The sequence below is a fragment of the Lissotriton helveticus genome, chromosome 6, assembly GCF_964261635.1.
Source record: "Lissotriton helveticus chromosome 6, aLisHel1.1, whole genome shotgun sequence".
Taxonomy (NCBI): domain Eukaryota; kingdom Metazoa; phylum Chordata; class Amphibia; order Caudata; family Salamandridae; genus Lissotriton; species Lissotriton helveticus.
In genome coordinates, this window is record NC_136067.1 from 32,385,835 (window position 1) to 32,413,386 (window position 27,552).

The window sequence follows — 27,552 nt, forward strand, 5'->3', positions numbered from 1 at the left end:
TGGTGCAAGGCACTGGAGGTAAAGCTGCATGTGGGAAGGCATAGAGTGTGTCCTGGTGCAAGGCACGGGACGTAAAGCTGCACGTGGGAAAGCACACAGTGTGTACTGGTGCAAGGCATGGGACGTAAAGCTGCACGTGGGAAGGCACACAGTGTGTCCTGGTGCAAGGCACGGACGTAAAGCTGCACGTGGGAAGGCACACAGTGTGTCCTGGTGCAAGGCACGGGAGGTAAAGCTGCACCTGGGAAGGCACACAGTGTGTCCTGGTACAAGGCACGGGACGTAAAGCTGCACGTGGGAAGGCACACAGTGTGTCCTGGTGCAAGGCACGGGAGGTAAAGCTGCACCTGGGAAGGCACACAGTGCGTCCTGGTGCAAGGCACGGGACGTAAAGCTGCACGTGGGAAGGCACACAGTGTGTCCTGGTGCAAGGCACGGGAGGTAAAGCTGCATGTGGGAAGGCACAGAGTGTGTCCTGGTGCAAGGCACGGGACGTAAAGCTGCACGTGGGAAAGCACACAGTGTGTACTGGTGCAAGGCATGGGACGTAAAGCTGCACGTGGGAAGGCACACAGTGTGTCCTGGTGCAAAGCACGGACGTAAAGCTGCACGTGGGAAGGCACACAGTGTATCCTGGTGCAAGGCACGGGAGGTAAAGCTGCACCTGGGAAGGCACACAGTGTGTCCTGGTGCAAGGCACGGACGTAAAGCTGCACGTGGGAAGGCACACAGTGTGTCCTGGTGCATGGAGCGTAAAGCTGCACGTGGGAAGGCACACAGTGCGTCCTGGTGCAAGGCACGGGACGTAAAGCTGCCCATGGGAAAGCAGACAGTGTGTCCTGGTGCAAGGCACGGGAGGTAAAGCTGCACGTGGGAAGGCACAGAGTGTGTCCTGGTGCAAGGCACGGACGTAAAGCTGCACGTGGGAAGGCACACAGTGTGTCCTGGTGCAAGGCACGGGAGGTAAAGCTGCACCTGGGAAGGCACACAGTGTGTCCTGGTACAAGGCACGGGACGTAAAGCTGCACGTGGGAAGGCACACAGTGCGTCCTGGTGCAAGGCACGGGAGGTAAAGCTGCACGTGGGAAGGCACACAGTGTGTCCTGGTGCAAGGCACGGACGTAAAGCTGCACGTGGGAAGGCACACAGTGCGTCCTGGTGCAAGGCACGGGACGTAAAGCTGCACGTGGGAAGGCACACAGTGTGTCCTGGTGCAAGGCACGGACGTAAAGCTGCACGTGGGAAGGCACACAGTGTGTCCTGGTGCAAGGCACGGGACGTAAAGCTGCACGTGGGAAGGCACACAGTGTGTCCTGGTGCAAGGCACGGGAGGTAAAGCTGCACGTGGGAAGGCACACCGTGTGTCCTGGTGCAAGGCACGGGACGTAAAGCTGCACGTGGGAAGGCACACAGTGTGTCCTGGTGCAAGGCACGGGACGTAAAGCTGCACGTGGGAAGGCACACAGTGTGTCCTGGTGCAAGGCACGGGAGGTAAAGCTGCACGTGGGAAGGCACACAGTGTGTCCTGGTGCAAGGCACGGGAGGTAAAGCTGCACGTGGGAAGGCACACAGTGTGTCCTGGTGCAAGGCACGGGACGTAAAGCTGCACGTGGGAAGGCACACAGTGTGTCCTGGTGCAAGGCACGGGAGGTAAAGCTGCACGTGGGAAGGCACACAGTGTGTCCTGGTGCAAGGCACGGGACGTAAAGCTGCACGTGGGAAGGCACACAGTGTGTCCTGGTGCAAGGCACGGGACGTAAAGCTGCACGTGGGAAGGCACACAGTGTGTCCTGGTGCAAGGCACGGGACGTAAAGCTGCACGTGGGAAGGCACACAGTGTGTCCTGGTGCAAGGCGCGGGACGTAAAGCTGTGTGTACTGAGCACAGATGACCATGGATGGAGTGTGCAGTGTGTAGAACAAGGTGTGCCGAGGGTCACCGGTGCGCCGATCACTAGAGCCGGGATTCAGATCTCTCCGTCCCACGAGCCACGACCTGGCAAGATTTGTTGTTCTTTGTCACTAATGTCCGACTCTTTGTTGTTCTCTGTGCCTCAGTACACGGGCTCAGTGTGTTTTTAAAATGACGTCATGCGCTTTCATGCAGATGTAGCTCCAGTTGTGCCCAGCAGCGCCTTGACGAGGGCTCATCCCCGCTACACTGAACTATCGATGTCAACAGAGCCCTGAGCCCCGTCCTTATCAGGGCGCCCCAGGCACAGGGGCACAGAGGCCTGGCATGTGGCACTCAGAGATAGGAGGTTTCAGGGCGCTGCACACAACGCATGGGCACAAGGTACAGGGGCAAAGCTTCCATCCCACTCCCGGAGCGGACGGGGAGCTTCACCCCAACACCGCACCCTGAATGGGGCAGAGGTGACCCCCCACTCAAACCACAGGAAACAGGGGAGAGTGAAAGGCGCGAGAGTGGAAGCCACATGGATGTGGTATAGCGCAAAGAAATGAACTCAGTGTCAGAAGAAGCGCTTTAACTCCGGCAAGAGCTGTCCCCGGGGTCTGCCTGGTTCATGCACCAGCGACAAGAGGGGGCTTTTGGTATGAGTGGGACCCTGAGATGGACAGAGGAAAGGGTTGTGTGAAGGACAGAGTGAAGGGTTGTGTGACGGACAGAGGGAAGGGTTGCGTGATGGACAGAGTGAAGGGTTGTGTGACGGACAGAGGGAAGGGTTGCGTGATGGACAGAGTGAAGGGTTGTGTGACGGACAGAGGGAAGGGTTGTGTGATGGACAAAGGGAAGGGTTGTGTGATGGACAGAGGGAAGGGTTGTGTGAAGGACAGAGTGAAGGGTTGTGTGACGGACAGAGGGAAGGGTTGCGTGATGGACAGAGTGAAGGGTTGTGTGACGGACAGAGGGAAGGGTTGTGTGATGGACAAAGGGAAGGGTTGTGTGATGGACAGAGGGAAGAGTTGTATGATGGACAGAGGGAAGAGTTGTGTGATGGACAGAGTGACGGGTTGTATGATGGACAGAGGGAAGAGTTGTGTGATGGACAGAGTGACGGGTTGTGTGATGGACAGAGGGAAGAGTTGTGTGATGGACAGAGTGACGGGTTGTGTAATGGACAGAGGGAAGAGTTGTGTGATGGACAGAGTGACGGGTTGTGTAATGGACAGAGGGAAGGGTTGTGTGATGGACAGAGGGAAGGGCTGAGTGATGGACAGAGTGACTGGTTGTGTGATGGACAGAGGGAAGGGTTGTGTGATGGACAGAGGGAAGGGTCGTGTGATGGACAGAGGGAAGGGTTGTGTGATGGACAGAGGGAAGGGTTGTGTGATGGACAGAGTGACTGGTTGTGTGATGGACAGAGTGACTGGTTGTGTGATGGACAGAGGGAAGAGTTGTGTGATGGACAGAGTGACGGGTTGTGTGATGGACAGAGGGAAGAGTTGTGTGATGGACAGAGTGACGGGTTGTGTGATGGACAGAGGGAAGAGTTGTGTGATGGACAGAGTGACGGGTTGTGTGATGGACAGAGGGAAGGGTTGTGTGATGGACAGAGGGAAGGGCTGAGTGATGGACAGAGTGACTGGTTGTGTGATGGACAGAGGGAAGGGTTGTGTGATGGACAGAGGGAAGGGTCGTGTGATGGACAGAGGGAAGGGTTGTGTGATGGACAGAGGGAAGGGTTGTGTGATGGACAGAGTGACTGGTTGTGTGATGGACAGAGTGACTGGTTGTGTGATGGACAGAGGGAAGGGTTGTGTGATGGACAGAGTGACTGGTTGTGTGATGGACAGAGTGACTGGTTGTGTGATGGACAGAGGGAAGGGTTGTGCACCAAGAGACCCCAACACCCCTCCCTGAGACCTCAGCACCCCTCCCTGAGACCTCAGCACCCCTCCCTGAGACCCCAGCACCCCTCTCTGAGACCTCAGCACCCCTCTCTTTGCCACAGTCAGAAGGGTCTGTGCGCAGTCTCCGTGCTCAGCGGTCCACATAATTTCGGGGGGCGGAGGCGTGGGGTCAGGGGGGTGCAGATGCCCGGGCCCCCACGTGCTCCTGCCCTCTTAGCACTCTCACAATGTCTGGGGTCGGGAGGCTGAGAGGGCTGAAAGGAATAATCCGCTGGAGGGGGGTCGGGGTTTGATGTGGGAATGAAAGGGGCCTGAGAGGAAGGGGGGCACTGGGGGAGGAGGGGGGGTTAATCTCTGAATACCACCAGAGGCGGGGAAGGGGGTGCACATGTCCTTGCTGGCCAGGCCACTGGACACCCCCACCCCCCCAGCGGTGTAAAAGAGGCGCAAGGGGCTTGTAAGTCTGTGGGGGCCCCATGGGGAGCAGGTGGGGGGGGGGGGGTGGTGAGAGGACCCTGGAGTGATGGAGAGGAGGAAGGCAGGGGTCTGGGGGGGGTGCAGGGCACAGGACTGTAGAGTGGTGGCGGGTGTAGAGTCTGACAGACATGCACCCTACACTCACTCACCCGCAGCCACACTAGAGCCTTGAAGACAGACACAAGCGCTGCACACACTCAGAGCACGCACACACATCGCATCAAACTTCTTTCTACTACTCCTTCCAATGCTCTACCCTATCTCTCATCCTATACATCTATCAATACATCCTCTGCATCCACTCTCTCATTTATCCCAAACCCCATACCACTACTATGACCCCCAAAATAACCCTTTCTAGACTCTCTCTTGCTCTACCCCTCCTTGCATCATCTGACACCTCTTTTTACTACACCGATCCCCTAAAACAAACCTTTCTAAACTCTTCCCTCTGACTCCTCCCCTCCAAAACTACTTCTTACTCATCCTCTTCCTACTGCGAAGACATAAAAAGACCTAAAAAAATGAATAAAAAAAATCCTTCACTCTTCTATCCCTCCACTATCCTTTTCAATCGAAAATAACAGACTAGCATGTTCACTTCTCAAATTCCATATTCAACTATACTAATATACTGCCCAAATAACTGAATAACATATCCACTACTCAAATTACTTAATATTTTACTATACTAATTTTCAACACTAATCCTTTATGGGTTCCGGAGTGGCGTGCTACTCGCCAGAAAAGCGCTTCAACACCCATCAGGGGTAACAAGTGCTATATGAAGGCAAACCTTTCTTCCCCTTTTATCCCTCCGCTATCCTTCTCACTCCAAGTAACTGACTAATATCCACCGCTGAAATTACCTCATATTTCACCATATTAATTTACCACTAATCCTTTAGAGGCTTCCTGAATAGCGTGCGTCAACAAGCGCTATATAAATACAAACCTTTGTCCTCCTCTATCCTTCTGCTATCATTCCAAATCCAAATAACTGACTAACCTATCCACCACTTAAAATGTACTTGCATGTTTCACTATACTAATTCAACAATAATACTCTATGGGTCCCGGAGTAGCGTGCTACTCGCCAAAAAAGCGCTTCGACGTCTCGTCAGGGGTAGTAAGCGCTATATAAATGCAATTATAATAGAATCCACAGCATTCACTGAAGCACTATATACAATTCACACACAGTAAAACTCGTAGTCACTACACACACGTGTGCCCTCACCCACTCCCACGCACCGGGGCTCACCTTGGCTGCCCCCCACCCTCGCCTGGCACCGGTGCCCCGCGCGCTCCCAGCTCCCCTCACACTCACCGTGTGCTCCTCGGACCCGCTGTCCCTCGGTCCGTGCCTCGGGTGCTGCCAGCCTCTGGGTGCCCTTGAGTCCGCGCACCCCCGGCCCTTCTGTGCCCGGCTTACAGCACCTCGTGCCAGTGCGCTGGGGTCCTCTCGGCGCTCTGTGCCCAGGATCTGCTGAGCTCAGGCAGCTCCGCCCCTTCCAGCCCCCCTATGAGCCACAGGCCTGCCCCCTCCTGCCCCTTCCAGCCCCCCCCCGTGCCACCGAGCCCTCCCCCTCTCCACCCGTGCAGACAGAGCCACCTCTGTGTACGCTCCCGCCCTCCCAGTCCAGTCCCCGTGACCGGCCCCTCCAGCCTCCACGCCCACCCCCCAGACCCCCCTTGTCACCCTCTGCCACCAACGCCCCCTGCACAACGTCTGCCAATCTCCAAACCCAGCGCCCGCACCGTGTGCCCCTCTGCACCGCGATCCTGCATTGCGCGCATCCCCGGAGAGGCCCCATGGAGGCTCGCCCCCCCCCCCCCAGGCCACATGGAGGCGAGGGATCTCCCCTCTGGTGGCCCCTCTCCCCTCCTCTCATGCACCTGCTGCAGCTCGGCGGTTCGGGGCTCGGATACACAGCCTGGCAGGATGAATGCCCGGCCAGTCACGCTGGGCTCGGGTGACAAGCGAGGGAGGGGGACTCAAGACCAACCCCGGAGAGCTGCCTGTCGGGCGAGTGCCAGGGCGGCCCTAAGAAATTCCCCCAACCAGAGGTACACACTACAGGCCACTAGGAGAGGCACACAATCAGAGAAGACGTACACACTGCATGCCAGCCAGGCACATACAACCAGATGTATACTGCAGACAGCCAGGCGGGCACCAGGTGCACACTGAAGGCCACATGGCAGGCGCACACAACCAGAGGTACACACTACAGGCCACCAGGCGCACACAACCAGGGGTACACACTACAGACCACCAGGCACACACAACCAGGGGTACACACTACAGGCCACCAGGCGCACACAACCAGGGGTACACACTACAGGTCACCAGGCACACTCAACCAGGGGTACACTCTGCAGGCCACCAGGCACACACAACCAGGGATACACACTACAGGCCACCAGGCGCACACAACCAGGGGTACACACTACAGGTCACCAGGCGCACTCAACCAGGGGTACACTCTGCAGGCCACCAGGCGCACACAACTAGGGGTACACACTACAGGCCACCAGGCACACAACCAGGGGTACACACTACAGGTCACCAGGCGCACACAGCCAGGGGTACACGCTGCAGGCCACCAGGGACACACAACCAGGGGTACACACTACAGGCCACCAAGCGCACACAACCAGGGGTACACACTACAGTCCACCAGGCACACACAACCAGAGGTACACACTACAGGCCACCAGGCGCACACAACCAGGGGTATACTCTGCAGGCCACCAGGCGCACACAGCCAGAGGTACACACTACAGGCCACCAGGCGCACACAACCAGGGGTACACACTACAGGCCACCAGGCACACACAACCAGGGGTACACACTACAGGCCACCAGGCACACACAGCCAGAGGTACACACTACAGGCCACCAGGCGCACACAGCCAGAGGTACACACTACAGGCCACCAGGCGCACACAGCCAGAGGTACACACAGCAGACACGCAGACACGCAGGTACACACAACCAGAGGTACACACTACAGGCCACCAGGCGCACACAACCAGAGGTACACACTACAGGCCACCAGGCGCACACAGCCAGAGGTACACACTACAGGCCACCAGGCGCACACAGCCAGAGGTACACACAGCAGACACGCAGGTACACACAACCAGAGGTACACACTACAGGCCACCAGGCGCACACAACCAGGGGTACACTCTGCAGGCCACCAGGCACACACAACCAGGGATACACACTACAGGCCACCAGGCGCACACAACCAGGAGTACACACTACAGGTCACCAGGCGCACACAACCAGGGGTACACACTACAGGTCACCAGGCACACTCAACCAGGGGTACACTCTGCAGGCCACCAGGCACACACAACCAGGGATACACACTACAGGCCACCAGGCGCACACAACCAGGGGTACACACTACAGGTCACCAGTCGCACTCAACCAGGGGTACACTCTGCAGGCCACCAGGCGCACACAACTAGGGGTACACACTACAGGCCACCAGGCACACAACCAGGGGTACACACTACAGGCCACCTGGCGCACACAGCCAGGGGTACACGCTGCAGGCCACCAGGGACACACAACCAGCGGTACACACTACAGGCCACCAAGCGCACACAACCAGGAGTACACACTACAGTCCACCAGGCACACACAACCAGAGGTACACACTACAGGCCACCAGGCACACACAACCAGGGGTATACTCTGCAGGCCACCAGGCGTACACAACCAGGGGAACACACTACAGGCCACCAGGCACACACAACCAGGGGTACACACTACAGGCCACCAGGCGCACAGAACCAGAGGTATACACTACAGGCCACCAGGCGCACACAACCAGGGGTGCACACTCTGCAGACCACCAGAGAGGTACACACAACCATGGGTACACACTACAGGCCAGCCAAGCGCACACTACCAGAGGTACACACTGCAGGCCACCAGGCATACACAACCAGGGGTACACACTACTGGCCACCAGGCGCACATAACCAGGGGTACACACTACAGGCCACCAGAGACACACAACCAGGGGTACACACTACAGGCCACCAGGCGCACACAACCAGGGGTACACACTGCAACCACCAGGCGCACACAACCAGAGGGACACACTGCAGCCACCAGGCACACACAACCAGGGGTACACGCTGCAGGCCACCAGGCGCACACAACCAGAGGTACACACTGCAGGCCACCAGGCACACACAACCAGGGGTACACGCTGCAGGCCACCAGGGTTACCCAACCGGAGGTACACACTGCAGCCCACCAGGGACACACAACCAGGGGTACACACTACAGGCCACCAGCGACACACAATCAGAGGTACACACTACAGGCCACCAGGGGCACACAACCAGAGGTACACACTACAGGCCACCAGGCACACATAACCAGGGGTACACACTACAGGCCACCAGGCACACACAACCAGGGGTACACACTACAGGCCACCAGGCGCACACAACCAGCGGTACACGCTGCAGGCCACCAGGGACACACAACCAGGGGTACACACTACAGACACCAGGCACACACAACCAGAGGTACACACAGCAGACACGCAGGCGCACACAACGAGAGGTACACACTGCAGGCCACCAGGCACACACAACCAGGGGTACACTCTACAGGCCACCAGGCGCACACAGCCAGAGGTACACACATCAGACACGCAGGCGCACACAACCAGAGGTACACACTACAGGCCTCCAGGCACACAACCAGGGGTACACTCTGCAGGCCACCAGGCACACACAACCAGGGATACACACTACAGGCCACCAGGCGCACACAACCAGGGGTACACACTACAGGTCACCAGGCGCACACAACCAGGGGTACACACTACAGGTCACCAGGCGCACTCAACCAGGGGTACACTCTGCAGGCCACCAGGCACACACAACCAGGGATACACACTACAGGCCACCAGGCGCACAACCAGGGGTACACACTACAGGCCACCAGGCGCACACACCCAGGGGTACACGCTGCAGGCCACCAGGGACACACAACCAGGAGTACACACTACAGGCCACCAGGCGCACACAACCAGGGGTACACTCTGCAGGCCCCCAGGCGCACACAACCAGGGGTTCACACTACAGGCCACCAGGTGCACACAACCAGAGGTACACTCTGCAGGCCACCAGGCGCACACAACCAGGGGTTCACACTACAGGCCACCAGGTGCACACAACCAGAGGTACACTCTGCAGGCCACCAGGCGCACACAACCAGGGGTACACACTACAGGCCACCAGGCACACACAACCAGGGGTTCACACTACAGGCCACCAGGTGCACACAACCAGAGGTACACTCTGCAGGCCACCAGGCGCACACAACCAGGGGTACACACTACAGGCCACCAGGTGCACACAACCAGAGGTACACTCTGCAGGCCACCAGGCGCACACAACCAGGGGTACACACTACAGGCCACCAGGCGCACACAACCAGGGGTACACACTACAGGCCACCAGGCGCACACAACCAGGGGTACACAATATGAATAGACCGTCCAGAGGTGGCGGTATAGCGCTTATAGTCAGGTCCTGCTTTGCATGCGTGTGGAATGGCCTTAACATCGCCGGCTGTGAAAGCGCCTCTTTTAAAATCACTGTCAGCCCTGAATTTACATTCTCTGGGATGGTGGTGTACCGTCCGCCGGGTAGTGATGTGGTGTTTCGAAGTTCGTTTCCGGATGCCCTGGGCACACTGGTCATAGGGTGTGCCAATTACTCCATCTTGGGCGACCTGAACTTACATTTCGACGCACCCTCCAACCTGGCGGTTCGTAGCATCACCGCTGACTTAGAGGCCTTTCAGCTTGTTCAGCTGGTTTCGCAGCCTACCCACATAGGGGGTCACATTCTTGACCCCTTTTTTACCAACCTGCCGGGGACTAATATTACATCTATCTCTCCGGTAACATGGACTGACCATTTTCTGGTGACCATTCTGTGTCCCATCCCGGCGGCTCCTTCCACCCCGTCGGTGAGATGTGTTCCAAGGAGGCTGTGGAATCAACTTAAGCTAGAGGACTTTCACCACCTTCTAGCGGAAGATCCGTTGGGTCCACTAGAAGATGTTGAGGACGGGTATGACCGCTTCTGCTCCTGGACTACCAGGGCTCTCGACACTCTGATTCCCATCATATCAAGTAAGATCAGCACTAGAGAGTCGAGCCCCTGGTATGACAGTGCCCTGCGTGCCTCGAAGAGGGCCTGTAGACGGGCAGAAAGAGCTTGGCGAAAGACATATGGAGCTGATTTAAAAGCTGCATATGCCGCATCTATCAAGACTTACCATCGGGCCATCTGTCGAGCTCGGGCAGCTTATTATGCTGCAGAGTTTCGTTGCAGCCTAAACCCGTTGAAGACCATCTTCAAGGCCGTGAAGGATCTGGTAGCGAAGCGAACCTCCTCTGTAGTGGTGAGTTCTATCTCCCACTGTGAATCCCTGGCTGCTTATTTCCTGGGGAAAGACCAAACAATCTATCGGGCATTCCCTAACACAGGGATCGACTTGGGAAGTTCTAATGCGACACCACATTCTGCCACCCTGCTCTCCTTTCCCCCTCTTCCCTTAGATGGGTTTGACAAACTCGCTTTGCGAGTTAAATCTGGCTCTCCATCCGACCCAGTTAGGCCTGCTCTGTTTAGAGAGCAGGCCTTTATGGGGCGCACTGCGGTGTGTTCCCTTGTCAACCTATCTTTGGAGACAGGGGTGGTTCCAACTAAGTGGAAACAGGCGGTGGTGTCTCTCATCCTCAAGAAGCCTTCCCTTGACCCTTCTAAGCCCGAGAACTATCGTCCCATCTCGCTGCTGCCTTGGCCGGCAAAGATAACAGAGGCCCATGTCAACTCGGCCCTGTCTGAGTACCTCACACGAACCAATGCCCTCGACCCCACACAAAACGGCTTCCGCGCTGGTCACAGCACAGAGACCGCCCTTCTTGTGATGGTGGAACATCTCCGTGCGGTGTTGGATGCTGGACAGACGGCGGCGCTGATACTGTTAGATCTCAGCGCCGCCTTCGACACCGTCTCTCACAGCATCCTCCTGCATCGGCTCGAGGAGATAGGTGTCGGTGGACAGGCCCTGCAATGGTTCCGCTCCTACCTTGGCGATCGTTCCTTCTGTGTCTCCATCTCTCCCTTCAAGTCCAACTTCCAACCACTGGCCATGGGGGTCCCACAGGGATCCTCGCTGAGCCCCACGTTGTTTAATCTCTACGTGAGACCGCTAGCTGATGTCGCGAGGCAGTGGGGCCTAACCTTGGTCTCATATGCCGATGACACACAGCTGGCGGTTACTCTCAGCGGGGACGCGGAAGTGGATGCCCCCAGGTTTCAGGATGGATTGAAGGCGGTGGCTAGCTGGTTGACAGGGAACTGTCTCCAGCTGAATGCCACTAAAACAGAAGTTATGGTTGTCGGCAGGGGAGCGGAACTCTGGGGCGACCAATAGTGGCCATCTGAGCTGGGACCATCCCCGGCGCCGGTTTTGGAGCTGAAAAATCTGGGAGTGTGGATAGACTCGGGCCTGACTTTCGTGGGGCACACTAAAAGAACAGCGGCTTGTTGTTTCGGTCTGTTGAGAGGCTTAAGACCTGTTCTTAAGTACTTTGATGCCCCAACTAGACAGCTTGTAATCCAGGCTACTGTCATCTCTCGCCTGGATTACGCGAGTTCCCTTCTCGCCGGGGCCAATCAGGCCGAACTTACTCGACTACAACGAGTACAAAATGCCGCAGCCAGGGCAATTGTCGGCCTCCCTAAATTCTGTTCGGTCGTGAATGTTCTTCGTTCCCTACACTGGCTCCCAATACGGAAGCGGATTCTTTTTAAGATACTCTGCCTCGCTTTTAAGATCCTGAGAGGCATGGGTCCTGAAATCTTGTCTGGCTCTCTTTCCCTTTATGTCCCTACGCGCGCTCTTCGCTCCCAGGGCCAGGCCCTGGCTGTAGTCCCCAGATACAGGCTCTGCCGCATGGGCGGCCGTTCCTTTGGTGTAAAGGCGGCATCAGCTTGGAACTCTCTCCTGGTGGAATTGCGCCTGTTAGATGATCTTATGGCTTTCAGGAAAGCCCTGAAAACATTCCTGTTTTAGTTTTCTACCCCCAGTCTGTGCTATGTATTTAGAGTGGTCCTTTTTGGTTCTTTTAGCTGTGTTATGTTTCTTATGCTATCTCCTTGTCAATGCGCCAGGACGCTCCTTAACTGGAGTAGCTGTGCGCATAATAAAAACCTATAACATAACATAACATAACATAACATAACATAACATAACTACAAGCCACCAGAGACACACAACCAGTCGTACACACTACAGGCCACCAGGCGCACACAACCAGGGGTACATACTACAGCCACCAGGCGCACACAACCAGAGGTACACACTACAGGCCACCAGGTGAACACAACCAGAGGTACACTCTACAGGCCACCAGACGCACACAGCCAGAGGTACACACAGCAGACACGCAGGTGCACACAACCAGAGGTACACACTACAGGCCACCAGGCACACAACCAGGGGTACACTCTGCAGGCCACCAGGCACACACAACCAGCGATACACACTACAGGCCACCAGGCGCACACAACCAGGAGTACACACTACAGGTCACCAGGCGCACACAACCAGGGGTACACACTACAGGTCACCAGGCACACTCAACCAGGGGTACACTCTGCAGGCCACCAGGCACACACAACCAGGGATACACACTACAGGCCACCAGGCGCACACAACCAGGGGTACACACTACAGGTCACCAGGCGCACTCAACCAGGGGTACACTCTGCAGGCCACCAGGCGCACACAACTAGGGGTACACACTACAGGCCACCAGGCACACAACCAGGGGTACACACTACAGGTCACCAGGCGCACACAGCCAGGGGTACACGCTGCAGGCCACCAGGGACACACAACCAGGGGTACACACTACAGGCCACCAAGCGCACACAACCAGGGGTACACACTACAGTCCACCAGGCACACACAACCAGAGGTACACACTACAGGCCACCAGGCGCACACAACCAGGGGTATACTCTGCAGGCCACCAGGCGCACACAACCAGGGGAACACACTACAGGCCACCAGGCACACACAACCAGGGGTACACACTACTGGCCACCAGGCGCACACAACCAGAGGTATACACTACAGGCCACCAGGCGCACACAACCAGGGGTGCACACTCTGCAGACCACCAGAGAGGTACACACAACCAGGGGTACACACTACAGGCCAGCCAAGCGCACACTACCAGAGGTACACACTGCAGGCCACCAGGCATACACAACCAGGGGTACACACTACAGGCCACCAGGCGCACAGAACCAGCGGTACACACTACAGGCCACCAGAGACACACAACCAGGGGTACACACTACAGGCCACCAGGCGCACACAACCAGAGGGACACACTGCAGCCACCAGGCGCACACAACCAGAGGGACACACTGCAGCCACCAGGCACAAACAACCAGGGGTACACGCTACAGGCCACCAGGCGCACACAACCAGAGGTACACACTGCAGGCCACCAGGCACACACAACCAGGGGTACACGCTGCAGGCCACCAGGGACACACAACCGGAGGTACACACTGCAGCCCACCAGGGACACACAACCAGGGGTACACACTACAGGCCACCAGCGACACACAACCAGAGGTACACACTGCAGCCCACCAGGGACACACAACCAGGGGTACACACTACAGGTCACCAGGCGCACTCAACCAGGGGTACACACTACAGGCCACCAGAGACACACAACCAGGGGTACACACTATAGGCTACTGGGCACACACAACCAGAGGTACATGCTGCAGGCCACCAGGCACACACAACCAGGCGTGCACACTACAGGTCACCAGGCGCACTCAACCAGGGGTACACTCTGCAGGCCACCAGGTGCACACAACTAGGGGTACACACTACAGGCCACCAGGTGCACACAACCAGAGGGACACACTACAGGCCACCAGGCGCACACAACCAGAGGTACACACTACAGGCCACCAGGCACACAACCAGGGGTACACGCTGCAGGCCACCAGGCACACACAACCAGGGATACACACTACAGGCCACCAGGCCCACACAACCAGGGGTACACACTACAGGCCACCAGGCGCACACAACCAGGGGTACAGTCTGCAGGCCACCAGGCCCACACAACCAGGGGTACACACTACAGGCCACCAGGCGCACACAACCAGAGGTACACACTACAGGCCACCAGAGACACACAACCAGGGGTACACACTACAGGCCACCAGGCACACACAACCAGGGGTACACATTACAGGCCACCAGGCGCACACAACCAGGGGTACACACTACAGGCCACCAGAGACACACAACCAGAGGTACACACTACAGGCCACCAGGCGCACACAACCAGGGGTACACACTACAGGCCACCAGGCGCACACAACCCGGGGTACACACTACAGGCCACCAGGCGCACACAACCAGGGGTACACACTACAGGCCACCAGGCGCACACAACCAGGGGTACACACTACAGGTCACCAGCGACACACAACCAGGGGTACACACTACAGGCCACCAGGCGCACACAACCAGGGGTACACACTACAGGTCACCAGGGACACACAACCATGGGTACACACTACAGGTGACCAGGGACACACAACCAGGGGTACACACTACAGGCCACCAGGCGCACACAACCAGGGGTACACACTACAGGCCACCAGAGACACACAACCAGGGGTACACACTACAGGCCACCAGGCGCACACAACCAGGGGTACACACTACAGGCCACCAGGCAGACACAACAAGGGGTACACACTACAGGTCACCAGGCGCACACAACCAGAGGTATACACTACAGGCCACCAGGGACACACAACCAGGGGTACACACTACAGGCCACCAGGCAGACACAACCAGGGGTACACGCTGCAGGCCACCAGGGACACACAACCAGGGGTACACACTACAGGCCACCAGGCAAATATACACAACCAGAGGTACACCCTGCAGGCCACCAGGTGCACACAACCAGGGGTACACACTACAGGCCACCAGGCGCACACAACCAGAGGTATACACTACAGGCCACCAGGGACACACAACCAGGGGTACACACTACAGGCCACCAGGCAGACACAACCAGGGGTACACGCTGCAGGCCACCAGGGACACACAACCAGGGGTACACACTACAGGCCACCAGGCAAATATACACAAGCAGAGGTACACCCTGCAGGCCACCAGGCGCACACAACCAGGGGTACACGCTGCAGACCAGGCACACACAACCAGGGGTACACACTACAGGCCACAAGGGACACACAACCATGGGTACACACTACAGGCCACCAGGGACACACAACCAGGGGTACACACTACAGGCCTCCAGGCAGACACAACCAGGGGTACATGCTGCAGGCCACCAGGGACACACAACCAGGGGTACACACTACAGGCCACCAGGCAAATATACACAACCAGAGGTACACCCTGCAGGCCACCAGGCGCACTGAACCAGGGGTACACGCTGCAGACCAGGCACACAAAACCAGGGGTACACTCTACAGGCCACCAGGCGAACACAACCAGGGGTACACACTAGAGGCCACCAGGCAAACACAACCAGGTATACACGCTGCAGCCACCAGGCGCACACACCCAGAGGTACACACTACAGGCCACCAGGTGCACACAACCAGAGGTATACACTACAGGCTACCAGGCACACACAGCCAGGGGTACACTCTACAGGCCACCAGGCGCACACAGCCAGAGGTACACACAGCAGACACGCAGGTGCACACAACCAGAGGCACACACTACAGGCCACCAGGCACACAACCAGGGGTACACTCTGCAGGCCACCAGGCACACACAACCAGGGATACACACTACAGGCCACCAGGAGCACACAACCAGGAGTACACACTACAGGTCACCAGGCGCACACAACCAGGGGTACACACTACAGGTCACCAGGCACACTCAACCAGGGGTACACTCTGCAGGCCACCAGGCACACACAACCAGGGATACACACTACAGGCCACCAGGCGCACACAACCAGGGGTACACACTACAGGTCACCAGGCGCACTCAACCAGGGGTACACTTTGCAGGCCACCAGGCGCACACAACTAGGGGTACACACTACAGGCCACCAGGCACACAACCAGGGGTACACACTACAGGCCACCAGGCGCACACAACCCGGGGTACACACTACAGGCCACCAGGCGCACACAACCAGGGGTACACACTACAGGCCACCAGGCGCACACAACCAGGGGTACACACTACAGGTCACCAGCGACACACAACCAGGGGTACACACTACAGGCCACCAGGCGCACACAACCAGGGGTACACACTACAGGTCACCAGGGACACACAACCATGGGTACACACTACAGGTGACCAGGGACACACAACCAGGGGTACACACTACAGGCCACCAGGCGCACACAACCAGGGGTACACACTACAGGCCACCAGAGACACACAACCAGGGGTACACACTACAGGCCACCAGGCGCACACAACCAGGGGTACACACTACAGGCCACCAGAGACACACAACCAGGGGTACACACTACAGGCCACCAGGCAGACACAACAAGGGGTACACACTACAGGTCACCAGGCGCACACAACCAGAGGTATACACTACAGGCCACCAGGGACACACAACCAGGGGTACACACTACAGGCCACCAGGCAGACACAACCAGGGGTACACGCTGCAGGCCACCAGGGACACACAACCAGGGGTACACACTACAGGCCACCAGGCAAATATACACAACCAGAGGTACACCCTGCAGGCCACCAGGTGCACACAACCAGGGGTACACACTGCAGGCCACCAGGTACACACAACCAGGGGTACACACTACAGGCCACCAGGCAAATATACACAACCAGAGGTACACCCTGCAGGCCACCAGGCACACAACCAGGGGTACACTCTGCAGGCCACCAGGCACACACAACCAGGGATACACACTACAGGCCACCAGGAGCACACAACCAGGAGTACACACTACAGGTCACCAGGCGCACACAACCAGGGGTACACACTACAGGTCACCAGGCACACTCAACCAGGGGTACACTCTGCAGGCCACCAGGCACACACAACCAGGGATACACACTACAGGCCACCAGGCGCACACAACCAGGGGTACACACTACAGGTCACCAGGCGCACTCAACCAGGGGTACACTTTGCAGGCCACCAGGCGCACACAACTAGGGGTACACACTACAGGCCACCAGGCACACAACCAGGGGTACACACTACAGGCCACCAGGCGCACACAACCCGGGGTACACACTACAGGCCACCAGGCGCACACAACCAGGGGTACACACTACAGGCCACCAGGCGCACACAACCAGGGGTACACACTACAGGTCACCAGCGACACACAACCAGGGGTACACACTACAGGCCACCAGGCGCACACAACCAGGGGTACACACTACAGGTCACCAGGGACACACAACCATGGGTACACACTACAGGTGACCAGGGACACACAACCAGGGGTACACACTACAGGCCACCAGGCGCACACAACCAGGGGTACACACTACAGGCCACCAGAGACACACAACCAGGGGTACACACTACAGGCCACCAGGCGCACACAACCAGGGGTACACACTACAGGCCACCAGAGACACACAACCAGGGGTACACACTACAGGCCACCAGGCAGACACAACAAGGGGTACACACTACAGGTCACCAGGCGCACACAACCAGAGGTATACACTACAGGCCACCAGGGACACACAACCAGGGGTACACACTACAGGCCACCAGGCAGACACAACCAGGGGTACACGCTGCAGGCCACCAGGGACACACAACCAGGGGTACACACTACAGGCCACCAGGCAAATATACACAAGCAGAGGTACACCCTGCAGGCCACCAGGCGCACACAACCAGGGGTACACGCTGCAGACCAGGCACACACAACCAGGGGTACACACTACAGGCCACAAGGGACACACAACCATGGGTACACACTACAGGCCACCAGGGACACACAACCAGGGGTACACACTACAGGCCTCCAGGCAGACACAACCAGGGGTACATGCTGCAGGCCACCAGGGACACACAACCAGGGGTACACACTACAGGCCACCAGGGAAATATACACAACCAGAGGTACACCCTGCAGGCCACCAGGCGCACAGAACCAGGGGTACACTCTACAGACCAGGCACACAAAACCAGGGGTACACTCTACAGGCCACCAGGCGAACACAACCAGGGGTACACACTAGAGGCCACCAGGCAAACACAACCAGGTATACACGCTGCAGCCACCAGGCGCACACACCCAGAGGTACACACTACAGGCCACCAGGTGCACACAACCAGAGGTATACACTACAGGCTACCAGGCACACACAGCCAGGGGTACACTCTACAGGCCACCAGGCGCACACAGCCAGAGGTACACACAGCAGACACGCAGGTGCACACAACCAGAGGCACACACTACAGGCCACCAGGCACACAACCAGGGGTACACTCTGCAGGCCACCAGGCACACACAACCAGGGATACACACTACAGGCCACCAGGAGCACACAACCAGGAGTACACACTACAGGTCACCAGGCGCACACAACCAGGGGTACACACTACAGGTCACCAGGCACACTCAACCAGGGGTACACTCTGCAGGCCACCAGGCACACACAACCAGGGATACACACTACAGGCCACCAGGCGCACACAACCAGGGGTACACACTACAGGTCACCAGGCGCACTCAACCAGGGGTACACTTTGCAGGCCACCAGGCGCACACAACTAGGGGTACACACTACAGGCCACCAGGCACACAACCAGGGGTACACACTACAGGCCACGAGGCGCACACAGCCAGGGGTACACGCTGCAGGCCGCCAGGGACACACAACCAGGGGTACACACTACAGAGCACCAAGCGCACACAACCAGGGGTACACACTACATGCCACCAGGCAAATATACACAACCAGAGGTACACCCTGCAGGCCACCAGGCGCACACAACCAGGGGTACACGCTGCAGACCAGGCACACAAAACCAGAGGTACACTCTACAGGCCACCAGGCGAACACAACCAGGGGTACACACTCCAGGCCACCAAGCGCACACAACCAGGGGTACACACTACATGCCACCAGGCAAATATACACAACCAGAGGTACACCCTGCAGGCCACCAGGCGCACACAACCAGGGGTACACGCTGCAGACCAGGCACACAAAACCAGAGGTACACTCTACAGGCCACCAGGCGAACACAACCAGGGGTACACACTACAGGCCACCAGGCACACACAACCAGGTATACACGCTGCAGCCACCAGGCGCACACACCCAGGGTTACACACTACAGGCCACCAGGTGCACACAAGCAGAGGTACACACTACAGGCCACCAGGCACACACAACCAGGGGTACACTCTACAGGCCACCAGGCGCACACAGCCAGAGGTACACACAGCAGACACGCAGGTGCACACAACCAGAGGCACACACTACAGGCCACCAGGCACACAACCAGGGGTACACTCTGCAGGCCACCAGGCACACACAACCAGGGGTACACACTGCAGGCCACCAGGCACACACAAACAGGGGTACATGCTGCAGGCCACCAGGGACACACAACCGGAGGTACACACTGCAGCCCACCAGGGACACACAACCAGGGGTACACACTACAGGCCACCAGCGACACACAACCAGAGGTACACACTGCAGCCCACCAGGGACACACAACCAGGGGTACACACTACAGGTCACCAGGCGCACTCAACCAGGGGTACACACTACAGGCCACCAGAGACACACAACCAGGGGTACACACTATAGGCTACCGGGCACACACAACCAGAGGTACATGCTGCAGGCCACCAGGCACACACAACCAGGGGTGCACACTACAGGTCACCAGGCGCACTTGTTGGACCCGGCCTCATGTCGTGGTCCTACCCCTCCCGCATGGCGGGCCCAGGACGACATCAGCCCTCCTCCGGACCTCGGGCGGCCCCTTCGGCCCGACCCTGCACGCCCCAACACCACAGATCCAACTACCATCCCGGGTCCCCATCATCGGCCTGGCCCCAGCGTAGGCCCCTCACGACCTAAGCACGAGGCCGTGCCGGACTCCATCTTGGGCCCACCACACCACGACCACGTGGCCTTGGCCCCAGCGAAGCCCCGACATCGAGGCACCAAGATCCACCCAGGTGGTCGAGTGGCCACTCGACAGATCCCGGAGGGAGAGGAGTTTCGATGGCCCTCCAGCCGTCCCCGGACGGCTAGTATCAATCGCCCCCCGGCCTCCCTGGGCGCTGGCTCCACCCCCCTGCTGGGTGTCCGGACACCATCATCCCGGCCCCTCTGGCCCCCAGGCGCGAGGGTCCGGACATCAAAGGACCTCCGTCCTATATCTGGGGCAGCCCCGGAGTAGGACGCCAGTTGTATCCTGGACTGGAAGCCCTGCTGACGCTGTCACGGCCGACACCAGACGAACTCATCCTTCCTGTAACCTGAACCATCTGAGAGCCTGCTGGCGCTGCCGCGGCCTACCTTGCTGAACCATCTGAGAGCCTGCTGGCGCTGCCGCGGCCTACCTTGCTGAACCATCTGAGAGCCTGCTGGCGCTGCCGCGGCCTACCTTGCTGAACCATCTGAGAGCCTGCCGGCGCTGCCGCGGCCTACCTTGCTGAACCATCCTGTTAGCCTGCTGGCGCCGCCGCGGCTCGAACCTCTCGGAACCCCCCAGCTCGAGGATTGAGAGCTGTGCGTAGGGTATCCCTTCCTCCACCCAGAGTAAGACTGTCCCGCTACTTTACCCTCCTTGTCCGAGACTTTACGGATCCCTCGATCCAGCTGTATATACTGCCAAGAACCCTCAACCGTTATTACTTATAAAAGCTTGGGAACTTGACCTCCTGTGTGGTGTCCGTTTGTAGTGTTGTGATTACTCTGCTGTACGATCCTAGGAGGGGCCCTCATCCAGGAGGCCTCTCGGCAACGCTCGGCTATTTCTCGACGGAGGGGTGGACCTAGGGGTGGTCAGTCAGACATCTTCTGCCTCCCCCGGGTCGCCTTTCTAACATTGGTAGCAAGCGCCGGGATCCGAGCCCACGCAGATCGTACAGAGAGTGATTCACTCGCTACCCAGAAAAAGCCACTGCGACCATGAGCACAGAAGGAGAAAATGGAAGACTACAGTCACAAGGAGCTGAAGCAATTCTGCAAAGATCTAGGCATCGCTACCACTGGCTTAAGCACCAAAGAAGATTTCAAATCGGCCCTGCAGGCCTGGGTGGACGCCGGCGAGGCGCCACCTCCGAGTACAGATAACCCGGGCCCGAACGGAGGCCCGGAGGCTCAGCTGAACCAAGCGGGAGAGAGACCCGCGAACCCAAACACGGGCCTCTCCCACGAAGACGCCCGAGAACAAGAGAGGAACCGGCTCCACGAGCTGGAGCTTGCTCGACTCAGACAAGAAGGAGAGATCCAACTGGCAGAAAGGAAGCTAGCCCTCGAGCAGCTACGGCTAGAAGGAGACCTAGAAGAAAAGCGAAGACAAAGAGACCTCGAGGAGAAGAAACTCCTGCTCGAGCATGAGCGCGTCCTCAAAGAACTAGAATTTAAAGCCAAGGCAAACGAGACTGCCACCTCCGGGGGTAAGACCTCACCTCCCCCGGTGGACACAAAGGTGCACATACCCAAGGATGTCGTCAAAGAGTACTATAAGAACGACGACATCCAGCAGTGGTTCAAAGCTTACGAGGTCGCCATGGCCGCCCATCGAGTACCCCTCAGGGACTGGGGTGCCGGCCTGTGGGGGAAGTTTATCAACGAAGGGAGAGACGCCCTGCTGGAGCTCCCTGATACCGAGAGGACCTCGTACGAGCACATGAAGACCGCCCTCCTCACGCGCTACGGACTCACCCCCGAGATGTACCGGCAGCGATTCCGAGACTGCAAAAAAATCCCCGGTACCACATGGGTGGAATACGTGAACTATTACAGTCGAGCCTTCGAGGGGTGGACTCGGGGCTGCCAGGTCACCACCTACCAGCAGCTAGTCGACCTCATTCTATGGGAACACCTGTCCAATAACTGTTTCGTCGAACTCCGGCAGCACCTCCTCGACAGCAAATTGACTGAGCCCCGAAAACTCGCTGTCGAGGCAGACCGATGGGCGAGCACCCGAGTTCCCCGGAACATGATGGGAGATTACGGCCGGGGGTCCCCGGGGAACCACCGACCACGAGGTGGCGGAGTAGGCCAGAGCCGGGGTCGAGACGCCCCCCAGGGGTCATCCCCTACCTCCACGTCGCCAACCCTGGGCTGGAGAGGGGGCCCCCCAGCCAGGCCGGGGCCCCGCCCGAACGTTACGTGCCACAGATGCCAGCGACAGGGTCATTATGCGAATGACCCCCTCTGCCCGATGAACCAGCGACCCGGCACCACCGGGTCCCCAGCCCGCCAGATCGCGGCAGCTGCCCTAGGTGAAGAAAGAAGTGAGGAAGAAGACAACGACCACGAGCAGGCCGAGTGGGAGCCCGCCGCCATGACCTTAGCCTGCCTGGGTACTCACGACATGATCCCCCGAGGGCCGATCCCCGGCAACACCCAGAAGTACCGCCAGTGGGTCACTATCAATGGTCGCCGGACCGAAGCCCTCCGTGACACTGGGGCCAGCGTGACAGCGGTCCGCTGCCATCTGGTGACCCCGGAACAGACCCTTCCTAACGTCCTGTGCCCAGTCCGATCCGCAGATAACTCCGAGACTATGTGTCAGATGGCCCGCATCCCCTTCGAGTGGGGGGGTGTGTCGGGCGTGCTGAAAGTGACTGTCCGCGACGATGCCCCCGTGGACTGCCTCCTTGGGAACGACCTGGAAAGTTCCCCATGGGCTGGCGTCGAATGAAGAGAGCACCTGGGGATGCTAGGCCTTCCCGAGTGGGTCTGTGCTACCACCCGCTCCATGTCCGCCCGAGCCTCCGCCCCGGCGGTGGAGGCTCCAACCGAGGAGCCAGAATGGCCCGCACCTCCACCACCCGTCGTCCCCGAGGACGCCGACACCGAGCCCGGCCCCCAAGGGCCGGACCAAGAAGGTCTCACCGAGCTCAACCACCTCCCGGAACTCGCTCAATGGCGCCAAGAAGGTGGCCCCACCCGCGAACAGTTCCGGCAGGAACAGAAAACCTGCCCCTCCCTCGAGGGGATGCGACAGCAAGCCGCTACGCAAGCCGCTGGAGACCCCGCGGGGTCCCACTGGGTCTACTGGGACAACCACCTCCTTTACAGTGAGCAGAAGATTGCCGAGCTAGGGGCCGGCCGGGTGCTGGTTGTACCCCTCCGGTTCAGAGACTTCCTCCTGAACTTAGCACATGATGTGCCCCTCGCCGGGCACCTGGGGCAGGACAAAACTTACAGCCGCCTGGTGACCCATTTCTACTGGCCAAAGATGCGCACTGATGTACAGAACCACTGCAGGACCTGCCCGACCAGTCAAGCCAGCGGGAAGAGCGGGGGGAAAGTCAAAGCCCCGCTCCAGCCGTTCCCTGTGGTAACCACCCCCTTCGAGCGAGTAGGAATAGACATCGTAGGGCCCCTGGACCCTCGCACCTCGCAGGGGCACCGCTTCATCCTCGTCCTGGTGGACCATGCCACCCGCTATCCTGAGGCCATCCCTCTCCGAACCATCACGGCCCCCGTGGTGGGCCGAGCGCTCATGAGCATCTTCTCCCGAGTCGGCTTCCCCCGCGAAGTCGTGAGTGATCGGGGGTCCAACTTCATCTCGAAGCATATGCGGTCCCTATGGCAACAGTGCGGGGTCGCATATAAGTTCACCACCCCGTATCATCCCCAGGGAAATGGACTAGTGGAACGCTTTAACAGGACACTGAAGGGAATGATCAAGGGCCTAGAAGAGCCCCTCCGGCGCAAATGGGATGTCCTGCTGCCCTGCCTCCTATTCGCCTACCGAGAGGTACCCCAGAAGTCCCTAGGGTTCAGCCCTTTTGAACTATTGTACGGGCACCCGGTCCGAGGCCCCCTCAGCCTGGTCAAGGAGGGCTGGGAGACCGCCGTTCGAGATGCCCCACCGGATGTCTACCGATACCTCCTGACGCTTCGCAACCAGACTCGGAAGTTCAGGGAACTTGCCGAGGCCAACCTAGAGGCCAGCCAGGAGGAAATGAAGCGCTGGTATGACCAGAACGCCTTGTCCATCGAGTTCGAGCCGGGCCAGCAAGTCTGGGTCATGTCCCCGGTTGAACCGTGTGCCCTCCAGGACAAATGGACGGGGCGCTTCAAGGTGATGGAGCGCAAGAGCCCCGTCACCTACCTGGTAGACATGGAGTCCCCCAGGAACCCCCTCCGGGTTCTACACGCTAACCGGCTCAAGCCGCACTTTGCACGCACTGAACTGAGTCTGCTGCTGGCGACCGATGACGGAGCTGAAGACGACTCCGAGCCACTACCAGATCTCCTCAGCACCACCGAGAAAGACGGCTCCTTCGAAGGGGTCCGGCTCTCCTCTACCCTGACCCCAGAGCAGCAACAAGACTGCCGGAAGCTGCTGGGGCAGTTTGCGGATCTGTTTTCCCTCACGCCGGGGGTCACCCGGTGGTGTGTCCACGATGTGGACACCGGAGACAGCCCCCCTGTGAAACAACGAGCTTTTCGAGTGCCCGACCGGGTTCGGGCCTGCATCCAATCCGAGGTGGCCAAGATGTTGGCCCTGGGGGTAGTCGAACCCTCCAACAGTCCCTGGGCCAGTCCCGTTGTTCTGGTCCCGAAAGCCGCTTCCCCCGGAACAGCACCCGAGCTCCGGTTCTGTGTTGACTACCGGGGACTGAATGCAGTCACCAGGACCGACGCACATCCCATCCCCCGGGCGGATGAACTGATCGATCGCCTAGGGGCCGCCAGATACCTCAGCACCTTCGATCTCACGGCGGGGTATTGGCAGATCGGCCTTACCCCTGGCGCACAAGAGCGATCGGCCTTCTCGACGCCAGATGGCCACTATCACTTCAAAGTGATGCCCTTCGGCATGAAAAATGCGCCGGCCACCTTCCAGAGACTAGTGAACCAGGTGCTGGCCGGACTAGAGGAATACAGCGCCGCCTACCTAGATGACATTGCGGTGTACAGCCTTCACTGGGATGAGCACCTGTCCCACCTCTGGGAAGTCCTGACGGCCCTCCGGCGGGCCGGACTGACAATAAAAGCCAGCAAATGCCAGATAGGCCAAGGGTCCGTGACCTATCTAGGGCACCAAGTAGGGAGCGGTCAAGTAGCTCCCCTCCAACCAAAGGTAGACGCCATCCGGGCCTGGGAGCCCCCGGTCACCCAGACTGCCGTCCGAGCCTTCCTGGGGCTCACCGGATACTATCGGCGATTTATAAAAGACTACGGGAGCATTGTGGGACCCCTCACCGAACTGACCTCAAAGAGATTACCCGAGAAGGTGCACTGGACCCCTGCGTGCCAGACCGCATTTGAGACTTTAAAGACTGCCATGTGCACCGCCCCTGTGCTCCAGGCCCCCGACTACAGCAGAGAGTTTGTAGTCCAAACCGACGCCTCGGAGCACGGCATCGGGGCGGTCCTGTCCCAAGTTAACCCCGAAGAAATCGACCGGCCCGTGGCCTTCATCAGCCGACGCCTCCTGGCAAGAGAACAGCGGTGGAGCACCATCGAGAGGGAAGCCTTTGCCGTGGTGTGGGCACTCAAGAAGCTCCGGCCTTACCTCTTCGGCACCCACTTCCGAGTCCAGACCGACCACCAACCCCTGCGTTGGTTGATGCAGATGCGGGGAGAAAACCCGAAACTGCTGCGCTGGTCCATTTCTCTGCAGGGGATGGATTTCACTGTGGAGCATCGCCCCGGCAACGACCACGCCAATGCCGACGGCCTGTCCAGATTCTTCCGCCTCTGCGAGGAGAATCCTCAAGAAAATGGGTGACTCTCCCCTGCCTTCAGCTGGGGGGGACGCGTGTTGGACCCGGCCTCATGTCGTGGTCCTACCCCTCCCGCATGGCGGGCCCAGGACGACATCAGCCCTCCTCCGGACCTCGGGCGGCCCCTTCGGCCCGACCCTGCACGCCCCAACACCACAGATCCAACTACCATCCCGGGTCCCCATCATCGGCCTGGCCCCAGCGTAGGCCCCTCACGACCTAAGCACGAGGCCGTGCCGGACTCCATCTTGGGCCCACCACACCACGACCACGTGGCCTTGGCCCCAGCGAAGCCCCGACATCGAGGCACCAAGATCCACCCAGGTGGTCGAGTGGCCACTCGACAGATCCCTGAGGGAGAGGAGTTTCGATGGCCCTCCAGCCGTCCCCGGACGGCTAGTATCGATCGCCCCCCGGCCTCCCTGGGCGCTGGCTCCACCCCCCTGCTGGGTGTCTGGACACCATCATCCCGGCCCCTCTGGCCCCCAGGCGCGAGGGTCCGGACATCAAAGGACCTCCGTCCTATTTCTGGGGCAGCCCCGAAGTAGGACGCCAGTTGTATCCTGGACTGGAAGCCCTGCTGACGCTGTCACGGCCAACACCAGACGAACTCATCCTTCCTGTAACCTGAACCATCTGAGAGCCTGCTGGCGCTGCCGCGGCCTACCTTGCTGAACCATCTGAGAGCCTGCTGGCGCTGCCGCGGCCTACCTTGCTGAACCATCTGAGAGCCTGCTGGCGCTGCCGCGGCCTACCTTGCTGAACCATCTGAGAGCCTGCCGGCGCTGCCGCGGCCTACCTTGCTGAACCATCCTGTTAGCCTGCTGGCGCCGCCGCGGCTCGAACCTCTCGGAACCCCCCAGCTCGAGGATTGAGAGCTGTGCGTAGGGTATCCCTTCCTCCACCCAGAGTAAGACTGTCCCGCTACTTTACCCTCCTTGTCCGAGACTTTACGGATCCCTCGATCCAGCTGTATATACTGCCAAGAACCCTCAACCGTTATTACTTATAAAAGCTTGGGAACTTGACCTCCTGTGTGGTGTCCGTTTGTAGTGTTGTGATTACTCTGCTGTACGATCCTAGGAGGGGCCCTCATCCAGGAGGCCTCTCGGCAACGCTCGGCTACTCCTCGACGGAGGGGTGGACCTAGGGGTGGTCAGTCAGACATCTTCTGCCTCCCCCGGGTCGCCTTTCT

The 27,552-nt window shown here is 58.8% G+C and overlaps 1 protein-coding gene across 4 annotated transcripts in view; it reads right to left on the bottom strand.

The window, feature by feature from the left end:
• SLC29A1 (solute carrier family 29 member 1 (Augustine blood group)) overlaps positions 1-27,552 on the bottom strand; it is a 471,283-nt gene that overhangs the window by 314,833 nt on the left and 128,898 nt on the right. The window contains exon 1 of one of the 4 annotated variants that reach the window (XM_078647311.1): positions 5,623-5,774. The exons of 2 other annotated variants lie outside the window; for them this stretch is intronic. The gene's annotated coding sequence lies outside the window, so the exon portion shown is untranslated. Of the gene's footprint in view, positions 1-5,622; positions 5,775-27,552 lie in introns of those variants that run through there. One more of the 4 variants, XM_078647307.1, reaches the window with a different exon arrangement.